Source organism: Epargyreus clarus, unplaced genomic scaffold (assembly GCF_041222505.1).
Source record: "Epargyreus clarus isolate Ecla_fem2 unplaced genomic scaffold, WU_Ecla_fem_2.2 ptg000029l, whole genome shotgun sequence".
NCBI classification, from domain to species: domain Eukaryota; kingdom Metazoa; phylum Arthropoda; class Insecta; order Lepidoptera; family Hesperiidae; genus Epargyreus; species Epargyreus clarus.
In genome coordinates this window covers 8,027,383-8,042,272 of record NW_027332235.1, presented here as the reverse complement: position 1 = coordinate 8,042,272, position 14,890 = coordinate 8,027,383, and the positions used below count along the sequence as shown (strand labels likewise).

General features: G+C 33.7%; 1 non-coding gene across 1 annotated transcript; it reads right to left on the bottom strand.

Annotated features, from left to right (window-relative positions):
• Window positions 1-5,586: 5,586 nt before the first annotated feature.
• TRNAW-CCA (transfer RNA tryptophan (anticodon CCA)) lies at window positions 5,587-5,658 on the bottom strand. The gene has a single exon. It is a non-coding gene; the product is annotated as a tRNA-Trp (tRNA).
• Window positions 5,659-14,890: the final 9,232 nt, after the last annotated feature.

The following is a 14,890-nucleotide window of genomic DNA, read 5'->3' as shown; positions in this document are numbered from 1 at the left end:
TGCGAAATTCTCTACCACCTTTAACCTCCTGGGACCCAGGAAAAAAAGTTGTTAGGAATTTGAATTAAATTTATCCTGACCAATACAATAGGTAACAGAATTACAGGAAAAAATATAACAAAAAATTTAAGTCGGAAAATATGGATTTTCTCAATGTCATATATATAACACGTGAGTTCCCAATTACAACTATTATTTGTGTCATATATATATGACATAGAACATTAATCATATATATTAATGTAAAATTTTGGTAATATGAGAAATGTATTGTAAAAAAATACTGTCTGTGTTGTGTACAATTATATCTTAATCTATAATTTTAAACAGTCACACTCAATTGAAAAAAATGATTCTCACAATCACATTCAGCAGTAAACTTAACTGTCTGTTGTCTTGTATATTTTTTCTAACATATATCGCAGTCATCAAATAAACTTAAAATATGTTCCGTTATATAATACTATTTAATTATTTAATTATTTAATAAATTTGCGGTACGTTCTTATTATGACACAATTGATAACTGAACACAAAATATGGTTACAAAAAGTATAAATTGGTGATTAATTTATTTTTTTTGTTGAATTATAAGAAACAATTATGTTTTATTGAAATATATATTGCATTTAATACAATATGCTCTTGTAGTTGCTGTATTTTGGTTTTCTGCATTTATTTGGAACGTTGGAGTAATGGACTAAATTATGTACTTTATGATAACGGAAACTTTCGGTTGACATGGGTTTTATTTTAGCCTTCTATTAATATGTCTTCGTCTTCGAACTGCCAATCGAACTCGAATTACTGTCAGATTCAGTGTAATGACACAGTCCAGTGTGTTTGTTGTCCAACCACCATGTGAGAACTATTTATCCTAGCTAATGATTTCGATATTCCCGTCGCTTTTTTCATAAGAAAACTCGCAGGTCTTTGCAAATCTGTTTTAGTTGAATAGTTATCGTTATATGAAAACCTCCTTTCAAAAAGTCTTCCAATTTTGTATTAGTGAAATAATGAACACAATAAAAATGTTAATCTGATATAAGTATTTCGCAAATTTTGCGGACTGCCGATTCACCCAAAGTAAATCCTTAAGGCTCTAGGATGGCCCCTTCCATTAATTATAATTGAGGACCCGATAAAAATATCAAAACCTGCACAACTTTCTACTTCAATAAACCGAATTCGAATTCTAATTCGAGAAACCAGAATACGAGTCATTGTTGCCATCATGACATTGTAATGTTACGTCTTCTAGGTCATCTTCATCAGTTAAGTCTAGCTTTGAGTCGTCTAGCATAGCGGATATTTCGTAATTGCGTAAGCTCGTAATAACAAACAAGAATAACATTAAAATATGAAGTTCGAGAAAGAAAAATGTTTATGTCATATGAGTATTACACTGGGACTCTTCCATTCACAGTAGTAATTGGGAACTCATGTGGTACCAGTGTGACATAAAACTTTCATCCGATATTTCATAATTTTTAATGTAACCTACAAGCATTGCAGACTCATATTTAGTAAAAATGATTTATTATAAACGATAAAAATACATATTTTTTATAAAAACATCGACATTTTAACAAAAATCTCAAATTCACTTACTACTTGTTTCCGACCGTGATGACCATCGTTTGGTTAAAATTCACAATGCAATAAAATAGTATCATCCTATCAGCTAATCACAGTTTTAAATGGTGGACCAACATGTTATCTATTGAATAAAACTAAAAGATCTCGTAAATATTGACAGATGGTGCTGTTACATTTTTTTCTTTTCTATGTAATATATATATCACGAAAGATCCCAGGAGGTTAAAACGATTTATACTCAGTTAAGTCTATATTTAAACTATTTTTTTGATCGGAAACAGACTTAAAAAGATAAGAGACAACCTTGGCAAGTAGACCTGACAACTTGGCAAGACTCAGACGTTCTGCGGAAGTCACGACTTGGCAATCAGATTGGCAAACTGTTTCAATGGAAGTCAATTTAAGGTGACTTCAGAACGGAAGCAGGGTAGCAGGTGAAAAGTAGACGATCTTATGCTCTTACGTTACGTTTTCTAGGAATTGAATGACCTGTAAATTTTAAGATTCAACAACTCTTTTTGAAAAATTTAAAGACTAATAAAATTGTATTTAAAGTTGTTTTTGTTTTTGAAGGTGGTAGAACCCTTTGTGGTTCGACTCCGGCGGCACCACCGCCACACCTATTTCTACCTAATGACAACAGTGTTAAGAGCTGCTGTGTTCTGGTTTGAGGGGTGTGGTAAGGGCGACGTACTTTTCCGAGGCGTTCCAGCTTAGTCCTCAGGAGTAGCGGCGCATCTGTGGCCAACCTCAGGTGGGAATATCTAATCTATCTGGGGTTGATTACAGATGTCCATGGGCGGCAGTAGCTACTTACCATCCGGTGGACTGTATGCTCGTCTGCTACTCCTATATTATAAAAAAAAAAAGGTGGACTGTATGCTCGTCTGCTACTCCTATATCATAAAAAAAATTAAAGATCTCGATAATAAATCGAGTAACGTTCAATCTATATTATGTTGACCTACCGAAGATCGAAGAGTGTTACAATATGAAAAAAGTAGTTAAGATCTATTAGTAATACTAGAACACGTTAGTCAATAAGAAAGACCTAAATCTACTCTGTGCGACCACATTTGCTATATTGGATGAAAGAAAGGAAAAATAATTTGACTAGATAAGTAATCTATTACACCAATATATACCATTTTCTTGGCATTATTTTTGTTTACAGCACACAATGACATCATTTGTAATGTCACGGTAAACCTAAAGGAACATTACACCTTACGACAACGATTTTAAATGACGACAAGTCGTGTTAGTGTCATCATAGCCAAAAAGAGTTCCGCTACATTTAAATTTTGTTATTAGGAATCAATACAACGAGTTTTCGTTCGCCATATAAGTATTAATTAGTAAAATAGTAATCGAAATGTAGTGAGCTCTAATATAGACCTCACAAGAAGCAACGTTCTATAATGGCTTAAGAATGTCCTGCTGTTTGGTTTTAAGTTAGCAAATATCGAGCAGATTCTTTATATTATACACACTGATTGTATGTTATTCATTTAAAGTAGCATATGGGCAATAATGAGCATGCTGTTTATTTCATGATATGTGGTCATTGCCGTCTATGACCTTCAATAACCGGATGGGTTACTGAAACTGTATCTAGATTGGAATATCGGATACTATCTAATATCAGCCATTGCATTGCTCACCCTGGAGGCTAACGTTGAATCATGCATATGCGTGCCTACTCCTAGAACTAAAACAGCAGCGCTTTAAGAATAGCAGAATAAATAAGAAGAGAAAATGGCATTGCCGTTTTAATTGTTTCTACTAAGTAATTTCGTCACATCATCACCAACCCATTACTGGCCCACTGCTGGGCACGGGTCTCCTCCCAGACTGAAAAGGATTAGGCTTCCATCCATTCATCCATCGCGCTGGCCAAGTACGAATTGATAGACTTCACAAATCTTTGAAAACTTTTTTTATGTTAATTTAAAATTTCTCAGGTATGCAGGTTTCCTCACGATGTTTTCCTTCACCGTTTAAGCAAGTGATAAGAATTAATTTGTAATACGCTCATAACTTTTGAAAAACCAGAGGTGCCTGGGATTTGAACCTCGAAATCAAGAGGCCGAGTTTTAACCACTAGGCTTTCACCGCTTTATTATTTAACGTAACTTAAGACACCAACCGTCCATCGGTCGGATCGTAGCACTAAAAGTAAAGCTCCTTAATTATGTTTGCTCGAGTGTGACTAAAGCTTTAAGGGAAAGAAGGTGGAGGCAATTACCCCAGTTTTATTAACACCTTTACTGCGAAACCTTTATGACAATCCTAATTACGTTCTTCAACGTAAGCGGAATACACGAAACGTAATTACACCTGTTTCGGCTTGTTATGCCACGATGTCACATTAATTTTGCTACGGTGTCATGTGTAATGGGTAAATTTACTTATTTATTTATTGTTTGTACATAGGTTATGTACAAACGGGCGGTCTTAAAGCATAATGACTTTCCACCAGTCTTGATTATGGTGCTACATCTAATATATAAAATTCTCGTGTCACAGTTTTCGTTGCCATACTCCTCCGAAACGCCTTGACCGATTTTGATTAAATTTTTTGTGCTTATCCGGTATCTATGAGAATCGGCCAACATCTATTTTTTATCCCCCTAAGTGATAAGGGTTGTTCACCCTTAATTTATTTTTTTATATGGCAACACAACGTTTGCCGGGTCAGCTAGTACATATATAATAATATATAATCTGTAAAGACTTATTATAAAATATTAGTCATATTAATATTGTAAAACCCTTATTAGTTCGATTCCGGATACACAACCAGTACACATATTTCTGTCTCGTCAGTTGTGGTGCGATGCTGTCTTCCAAGTTATGGTAAGGGAGACACGTATCCGAGGCATCCAACTTAGGCCTAATGGGTAGCAAGGCATCTATGGGCAACTTCAGGTAAGACTAATGTTATCTGGATTAATTACAGATGTCTATGAGCAGCACTTGCCACTTACCACCCCTTTCAAAATATTGTGTAGAAAAATGTGCTGTTGATATCAATGGAGCCTTAAAATTTCACATAATAATTAATGCTATCATTCGTGCTCCCTGTATTTAATGCTGTCACAAAGAAATTACGATAAGATTTATTTTCCATCTTTCCTACGTTAACAAAAAAGATATTTTTTCTCTCTTTTATTTCAAGCTTTCCTCTCTTTTACAACGACTTAGATGAAAAGTTTTGTACTATAACAATAACTTTTGAACTTCTACACTTTTAACTTTATATATTGAGCTATTAACTGGTGTAAGACGTTTGAGGAGTTTTTCTAGTAGTATTAAAGTTTTTTGCCGCAATTAAACCCTAATTGATCATGTCAATTATATGATTTACGATTTTTTTACTCATAGTCACAAACTAAAATTTCGCATACCGTGGTTTACATGGACACACTAAGTAGTTATATATTTATAATATAATAGCCTGCCATAGGTCGAAATTTGGCATATTTACAAGACGGAAATTGTTAAAGTTTAAAGTTTAGTACAAAAAACAAATACATAAAGTATAAACAGCCATTGCATAAATCTAAATTAATTATTTACTTGTCTGGCTGGCCGAGGTTCGAACCCAGAACACTGCGTATCAGACTGGCATAATGACCACCTCGCACACAATTTTAAACAAACCCGTCTATGAAAAATAAGATCTGACCGCATAAAAAAATCTGAACAGATTTTCTTCAATCTTAGAAAAAAAAAATCGATCAAGTCACCTATCAAACAAAATAAAGGTTAGAACTAAATCAAATCGTCAATTACAAGAAATCACGTAGTCACGTAGTGTTGCAAAAATCAGTACCAAAATCGTAGGAACTAAATAACACCGTCACAAAACTTATAATTATAAATAAAAAAAATATTACGAGTATAAACTTATAAATAAAACAATAATTATCTACTAAAATATAAATAAATTCTATTAAAAAAAAGGCTTCCAAAGAAATACTTTGACCCCGACGTGATTTGAACACGCAACCTTCTGATCTGGAGTCAGACGCGCTACCGTTGCGCCACGGAGCCATTGATTCAACTCGTCGAAATACATCAACCCATTCATCTGTGACATCGCACAACTATGAGTACGAACAAATGTACTGTAGTTATATTATTTTAACATAAATAAAATTAGATTCAATCAATAAGTTAATAGTGATGGTGATATTTTTTTATGGTAGTGTTTATGTTTTTATATTATTATGTATATACATTTTGTAAATAAGTTTCGATTACTTTATAATTTGTTTTTTTCTAGTTTAATGAGAATATTTACTGTCGGGGTCAAACCATAGTCATTTTTTGTATTTTTTTAACATGTGTTTTATGGAGTTTTTTCGTCGCTTCTTCTCCATAGCCTTCCGTAGTGGTAGTAGATTATATTGACGTTCAGTAAAAATCTGTGAATAAAATATTATGGTTTTGAAATTTTCCAGCTTATAAAAGTTTAATTATTTTTATATGTGGAGGTTAATAATGAGAATTCCAGGTTGATACTTATGTTATTCTGCATAGTATTATCACATTTTCAATTATATATTTTTAATAATAATATATGCAATATTGACAAAAAAATGTAGCAATAATTATTTTTATACAAGTAAAATCTTGTACCACAATTTGACGAAATTGTGACCGACCTCTCAGATATAACTCTAACCCTATGATGACCATCACTTACCATCGTGTGGACTGCAGTTTACTTTTCGGTTCACAAAGAAAACTTCTGCAAAATAAACCCACATAAATGCGAATACAAAACAAACCTGAAAAAATACGAAACAATTTCGGTAAACGAATCCGTCAATTTCGAAACGGACAAGACACTCACTACTCGGAAACCCCATACAATCGAGAGGGGATCTATAAATAATGGTGAGTCGAAGGTCTTCCAATATGTGCCGAAACTAACGTTTTACTTATAAATAAAACATAAAATTCACGATACAATATCAAGTATAGATGTGTTTACTACTGGCGGCGTGCCATAAATGCTAGGGTTGTCGATATGCGGTTTTTTCTTGATTTTACACTATTTTTAGAAATAATGTATATCTATAAGGTTCCCTGTGGTACACGAACAGACGGACAGACAACGGAAGCTTAGTAATACGGTTCCGTTTTTCCCTTTAGGTGCGTCCGAAGGAATCATCCGAGTTCTTTCACCTTTAAATTGTAGTTAGTTCAATTATTTGCATGATATTAATAGTGCTACCTATTTTAGGCACAGTTTAGTTTAGGTATACTAAGATTTCATATTTATTTTTAGATACCCTGACATTCTATTATTTCTTACCTATATTTTAAATAATTTTACAATATATACTATAAAATATAATAAAATTTTAATTTAATATAAGATATTCAGAAATTAAAACACAATAAACAGAAATAATGTATATCGAAAATGAAAAAAATGATAACCCTATTTTTAATTTTAGTAGACGAATTAAGATAACAAATCTTTAATTGTTTTCCTAGAAACTCTCTAGATTTCTTTAACAACTAAGTTCTAACTAAATTGTTCGCTCAATCTTACGGTCAATAACACAAAAGCGTCCATTACTTTGTCTAGACAAGTAAAAATATGTTTATGTATCAAGGAAGAATAATTCTTACTCGCTCTTGAGGTTAATAAACTATTTGAAGACTTCTCTATATATCAAATATGTAATATTCCTTTATATTAAAGGCTTCTAATACAAAATTCGGCGACCCGCGTTGCGGAGCGGTCACCGGTCTGACACGCACAGGGTCCCGGGTTCGATCCCCGGCCAGACAGATATCTAAATGATTGATTTAGGTTTCTGTTTTTGGGTCTGGGTGTTTGTGTATTTGTCACTGTGTGTGTCCATACACCCACACCACCCACATAGCACCCACGATACAGAGAATACTAGTGTGCGGTTGTGAGTGTAGAGAGCGTTAGCGTTATAATTATTATTTTTGGTTGGACTTTGGTAACATCGCAACAGTTAAGTTTTTTAAATTTGTAGAAAACGAGCATGCAGTCCATCTAATTATTAGTGGTTATTGTTGATTACATCTACGATCAATCAAAAAGTTTCTAAAATGTCTTTCAAGGTGCCGATGAAGTATATAAGGTCCTGACAGCGAAAAAATTGCTTAATTTGTTTTGTGAAATCAATTTGCCTCAAAATAGTTTTTTTTTCTGTAATTATTGCCTTTTAATTTATTGAATAGTTTTTTTTGTTGTCATTCGTTAAGTATGTAGTGATGTTAAATATATATTTACTCTGTCGTCTACTCAACCGTAACAATATACTCAAACATACTACTTCTGTTTTACTAAGTTTCAGATAAGATTTTTATCGTGCATCTAATTGTTCTAGAATAGAGAATTTGTATTGTTATTCCCGTAGTAGATACAATACATTAGCTATGCATTAATGCTAGTCGCATGAATAGTCATGTAGTTAATCCGATATGCAAGTCATGTGCGGCATCGTTTGAACCACAGTGCGATTAAACATATACCACACGGATCAATTGATAACAGAATGATAGACTTGAGTAGAATACGTAATACTATCTGAAGGTGGTAGAACCCTTTGTGGTTCGTCTCCGGCGGTACCACCGCCACAACTATTTCTACCTAATAACATCAGTGTTAGGCGCTGCTGTGTTCCGGTTTGAAGGGTGTGTAAAGGAGACCTACTTTTCCGAGGCGTTGCAGCTTCGTCCTCAGGGGTAGAAGCATCTGTGGCCGACTTCAGGTAGGAATATCTAATCCTATCTGGGGTTGATTACAGATTTCTATGGGCGGCAGTAGCCACTTACCATCAGGTGGACTGTATGCTCGTCTGCTACTCCTATATTATATAAAAAAAACTACATAGAGTTAAATGGGATTACACTTATAGATGCTTGTAGTAATTACTTTCAAAAGGGCAAAATCTGAACTGTTTTATGTGACAGGCATTGCCTAAGGAAGGTGAACTAAAGTTTCAAAAAATATGTCATTGTAAAGGAAATTAGTATTAAAATTTATTGTTTCCTTTAAACTTAATAACACTGATGTTTACTTCCTTGTTAGGGCAATTGACAGTGGCCAATTTAAAGTTTTAATTTTTTTGATTCTAACTGACTTTATATAAAACTAAAATAGAACGTATTAACTGAGGTAATCAACGAATACGTTGCTTTTTTATAATATAAGACTACCAGACGAACATGTAGTCCACCTGATGGTAAGTGACTACTACCGCCCATGAACATCTTTACTCAACCCCAGATAGGATTCAATATTCCTACGTGATGTCGGCCACAGATGCGCCGCTACCCCTGAATACTAAGCTGGAATCCCTCGGATAATTATTACCACCCTTACCACACCCTTCAAACCAGAACACAGCAGCGTTTAACCCTGGTGTTATAAGACAGAAATAGGTGTGACGGTGGTGCCGCTGGAGTCGAACCACAAAGGGTTCTACCACCTTCAGACTTTCTATCCTAAAATAAAATTAAAACGAGTCATCTTAAGATAAATAGTCTACAGTAGGACTTAAGTACCAATATTTTCCGTGTAAATAAAAGTAAGCACTTAATACTTTCTTTTCAAGTGCTGGAGCTTATTTTCAAAAGCTTCACAAAGCGAAGAAATTACAAAACAGGAAGGAACAAATTAAGCCAATGTCGAGAAGTCACAAAGAAAAAGTGCTTCTTTATAAATGAACTTATTTTTCCAAAGTTTCCAGTATTGTTAATCATGAACTTTTGAGTTTAACTCTGAAACACCAGTTTCGATACCAACTACATTATTTTTCATAAACATATAATATTTATATGTAGTAAATTTCCTTCGTAAGATCACTCCTAAATAAATAAACAAAACCTAATTATATATACGTTTACTGAGATAGAAGTTGTTTTATTCGGATATAGAAAATAGATAATATATCTTTTTTTTCCGAAAAAAGAAATAACCTAATTAATATGTGGTTTAAATCTCGTTAATACTTATACACAAAACAGGGTTGTTTAAAATGCGGGTTGCACGCACATAAAACACCACAGCGCCATCTTTTATGACATAATGGAAGCTCTAATAGTGACAAACAATAGCGTATTTTCTAGCGTATCTAGCTTAAGCTTTAACGTATAACTGCGCTGTCAATAAAGATACTCGTGCGTACAGCGCCATCTCTTATCGCATAATAGAAGCTCGCTTCAATAGTGACAAATACTTGCGTATTTTCCGGCGTACAGTCATAAACCTGAACTAAAACTGCACTGTCTATAAAGATACGTACAGCGCCATCTCTTATCGCATAATGGAAGCTCGCTTCAATAGTATCAAACACTAGCGTATTTTCTAGCGTGTCTGGTTTAAGCCGAGCTAGAACTGCGCTGTCAATAAAGTTACGTAGAACGCTTCAATGGTGACAAGAACTAGCGTATTTTCTAGCGTATCTGGCTTAAGCTGAGTTAGAACTACGCTTATCGCACAATAAAAGCTCGCTTCAATATGAACACACTAGCGTATTTTGTAGCCTATCTGGCTTAACTGCGCTGTCAATAATATACGTAAAGCGCCATCTCTTAAGGCATAATGGAAGTTCGCTTCAATAGTAACAAACACTAGCATATTTTGTAGCGTATCTGGCTTAAGCCGAGCTAGAACTGCGCTGTCAACAAAGATCTCGTCAGAACGCTAGAACTTAATTCCCTTTGAGAAGCCAGCGTAATCACATCAGTAGCTTGCTACGTTCTAAATAAGAACTTTAATATTTCCATTTTCATCTCCTTTTTAAGGCGCTTTATATTTCATTTGAAATTTTAAAAGGGAGGTGAAGATGGACTTTAATATATTTAAAAAAAAATCGTGTTTAATTAAGTATGTTATTAAATTAAAATAAAGAACAAATGTGCATGCAATGATGTCAATGATGATGACTACCCGTATTTAACATATAATAGGAGTCTTACCTAAAACACAGCGGTAACAAGCTAATATAACAACGGGATCTCATGTAGGCTTCCGTTGGCGAGAAGGTGTGGTAAGAGAGGCATACTTTTCCGAGGTATTCCAGCTTTCTCCGCAGGGGTAGCAGCGCATCTGTGGGCGATCTCAGGTATGACACTAATCATGTCTGAAATGGATTGCAAATATCCATGGGCGACAGTAGCCACTTACCGTTAGGTTGACTTCCCATTATTAGGAAATAAGAGTACTACTTTTAATGTGTACAATTACTATTCATACAAGGTTACATGTATTTTGTTTTTGACGACTGTTATTTGTTGATATGCATTATATTTATTTTTGACTAAAATATCAGATACAACTGAATAGCAAAAATATTCCCGAATATTCCTATGCAAATTTCCTGAATATTTTTCATGCATTTGACACATTTCACATGGGTCGACTGTCGCTTGTCATTGGAGGGTGGATTTTTGTCTGACCATTAAACGATACAAAAATCCATGCAATTCTTTTTCGAAATTGTTTGCACGAAATATTTGCAAAACTGAATTTATCGTTTATAACGCGTTTATTTCCATCCTACGTCTAAAACAAATAAAAAAAAACAAACACAATTTAATGAGATGAAAATTAAATGTATAGAACACGAGAAAACCCCTTAGGGCATTCTAAAAAGACACACGACCCTTTTCTTTACCAGGGTTGGTTGTAATGAGACAAAAATTACCAGGACAGATGGTGTGACATATTTTCATAACATTATCATTATTTATTTAGCTCTACCCTTTTACCTTTTACACAAAGTACGGAACTCAATCTATTCGCTATATTAAAACACCTGGTCTCGCCTACAATTATTCATAAGGGAATCTTTTGTGTAAGAACTTTACGAGTTAATTCTACATTATATATGAAAGGTTGTAAGTAAATAATGAATTAAGGTTGCGGTTCTATAGCATAACTAAGTATTGTTAGACCAGTGCCTACCGGTAACGATGTACGTTAAATTCTCAAGTGTTAAACAAAAAATGCGTTATTTAAATAAATTGTTCCATATTATTCATTATTTTTACACGCTTTATATTAGCTTCACTTGTATGTTTGTCAGTGAGTAACTCCGTTTTTCAGTAGAAGTATCCTGCATATATGAAAGAATGAAATAGAACACCAAAAGCTTTTTAGTTGATTTTATCATAAAAAGTGTTTTTTTAGTTTTTTGAACTATATTTATTATATAATTGAAGTAACTTAGGAACATTAAGTCCGCCTTATTGTAATTGGTAATGTGCTAAACTTCCATCATTTACTTCCATCAAGTCGTGTGTGTACTACTTTAATTTCACAATAATGTATACTCTGTTTTGATATAAATGTGTTAATAATAAGATTTATCGATACTCTAAAGTAGCGACGCAATTATTTTAGTTTCAAATACGTCCTTTTTGTTCTTACCGTACATATAATCGATTCTAGATATAAGCCCTGTTCTACGCGTACTTATACATATATTTTATTATTTACTGGCACCCAGAAACCAGTACTAGTAGAGCAAAGCTAACCATGACATAAACATACTCAACCTAAAACTCTGATTTTATCGGAATTTACAACTTTATGTAAACTGTAAGTTCCGGTAAATTCAGTGTATACAAAAAACCCAACAAAGCGTGTAACAAATAAAAACCGTTAGGGATTACAATTTCTCTGACAAACGCCTGACAAAGACATCTTGAGCTAAATGAGATAAATGAATGTAATGCGACAGCTATTACCATCACCGTCATATAGACATAGGGATTCTTTTAAAACTCCCGTTTTTCCCTTTACACCCTCCCTTTAATTTGACCGTAACGCGGATGATTTGAAACCTGCAAGATGATTCACATCTGACATGCGATGTGCGAAATATATATTTTTAGGTTAATATACGGAATATGACTAGAATTTAAAGACATTGATTAAGGATCAGGCAGCAGCAGCAAATAACAGAAAAGACTTTGTAACTTATTCAGTCAAGCCTGTGTATTGGAACAGATGGTGTACACTTTGTTAGTGTAACTAATAAACAAATAAAGATTTTCGCAATAAAATTATTAACTTGAAATTGTGTGCGTAACGTAAATATATATTTTCTATTTCTTTGTCTTCCAATTATTTCAATCAGTATTTAAGGAACTATCACTTAATTAGTGTACAAAAGATGGAAACAGTAGAAATAAATCCATATTATTGAGAAAAGAAACCAAAAAAGTAGATTTAAATTTTAGTACAAGTCATATTAAACCATGTATTAAGATATTATTCCAAAACTGTATCAAATTACCCACTAGTACTTATCATTTTAGTATCTTTAATATAATTAACTTTCTCATAAATAACACAAACGTTGAATTTAATAAAAATAAAAAGCTTTTAGTAAAGTAGGAATACGTTTCTTAAGCATAAACTCGACTGAAATTTGCACTAACAGAACTCGGAAACTGATTAATTAACACGATAAGTAAAGTAACTGCAAGATGGATTGCACTTTAAGGTATGAGCTGCTACATTGCAGTTTAATATATCATGTGCCACTAGTAACTTTATATGTTTTACCTTCTGGTATCTCGAGTCTCATTTTAGAGTTTCTATCTATCGTTATAATAAATCATTATATTTGAATATGATAGAACCCAATGTGGCACGTGTCGGCACCATCGTAACACTTGTTTGTGCTTACTAACAGCAGTTCAGAGCGCTGTTACGTTCTGGTCAGGGTCTAGTCTGGTTAGACCTATTCAATTTTGTCCTCAGAGTTAACAGCTCATCGCCTCAGGACATGGTTGGACAAAGGCGGCAGCGGCAACCTACTCTCCTGTGGACGCCACGTTAATTGATTTTTTTATGATTAAAAAATACCTATTACATCAATCAGACTCCTTACTTAAAATTTTAGAATCGAGTGACTAGACAAACCTGATTCATTTAAGTTGTCATTACTAAAATAATATTAAAAAATTATATAATGGAAATCAAAATAATACTCATTTTGTATACATCGCTAGATACTTACCAATACATTTTGATGTTGACTGTTCAATACAGTCAGATATCGCCCATCCTAAAGTCGTCATTACCTCGTCGCTCCATTCCTACACACTCCAAATGAACGTATTTATAAGAGAAATAAAGTTTGTTTTCGAGTATTTCGAGTGTAAACCTCCATGGTACCTCTTACCACAGTGTCATTGACGAATATCTGACATTTCTCATCAAGTGCCATTTTTGAAGCGTTTTGCCCGTATCGCCCCATATCATCCGTTCCCCGCGTTAATGAGCATTCGTATCTTGTCAATAATGCCTATTTTCGCGTGTACCTTACCTCCAAACATTAATGTTGATGTAAAAGAAAATGTTTTGATGTTCGAATTCCAAATTTCATATTTTTATTAGATTTATTTTGTTCGAGTCATGTAATTTCAGTTCCAGAGGATTTCTTATCGAATACTATAATTGGATTTTGTATAATATTATAATGAAAATCAAGTAGTTCTTGTATAAACTACAAATGTGATTAAAATATAACTTATTATGAGGTGCAGATACCTCTTACGTCAGTTCAACTATTATCATCAGATCAAAACGTTTGAACTAGATATATATTTATTTATTTTAATAACTATTCTTATTCTACTATGACTGAGTTGTATTGGAGGACTGCGGTTGTCTTCCGTCGGAGATCCCGGAGTTCTCCAACAAGTGTTGAGGGCGGCCAACGGGTGGGTTTTAGTGCGGTAAAAATCCCACATAACCCGGCGTAGCTCCCATGTCGTCGGGTACTTTTTGAAGGAAAAAGAAGGTGTTTCTGTTTTTGTTTTTGTGAATGCTTACGACCGGAATGGTAGTGGGTGTCGTGTAAGGTTAACAATGTATTTTTCATTAATATTTTTAATTAACGCTATCTAAAAACGGGCGATTGTCCAATACGATTGGTGAATGAATAAAAGATAAGTTCATTCCAACTATGCTCTTTTAGTGCCAGAACGTATTTAAGAATGCCAATTTTTGAAACTTGCACCTTTTGCCAATTAACTTTACTACTTTAGAAAGCTATAAAGTTTTATTTTAATATATTTTTTAACAACTTAAATTGTAATTGGACTGAGTGGCACTTTATTTCTACCTGATAGAAAGAGTTAACGATGCTATCCTAATTTGATTTAATAGGCAAATAGGGGGAGTTGGGGGAACGCATTAACTTTTATTCTGGTTTGAAGGGTGTGGTAAGGGAGACATATTTTTCCGAGGTGAGGTAGCAGCGCGTCTGTG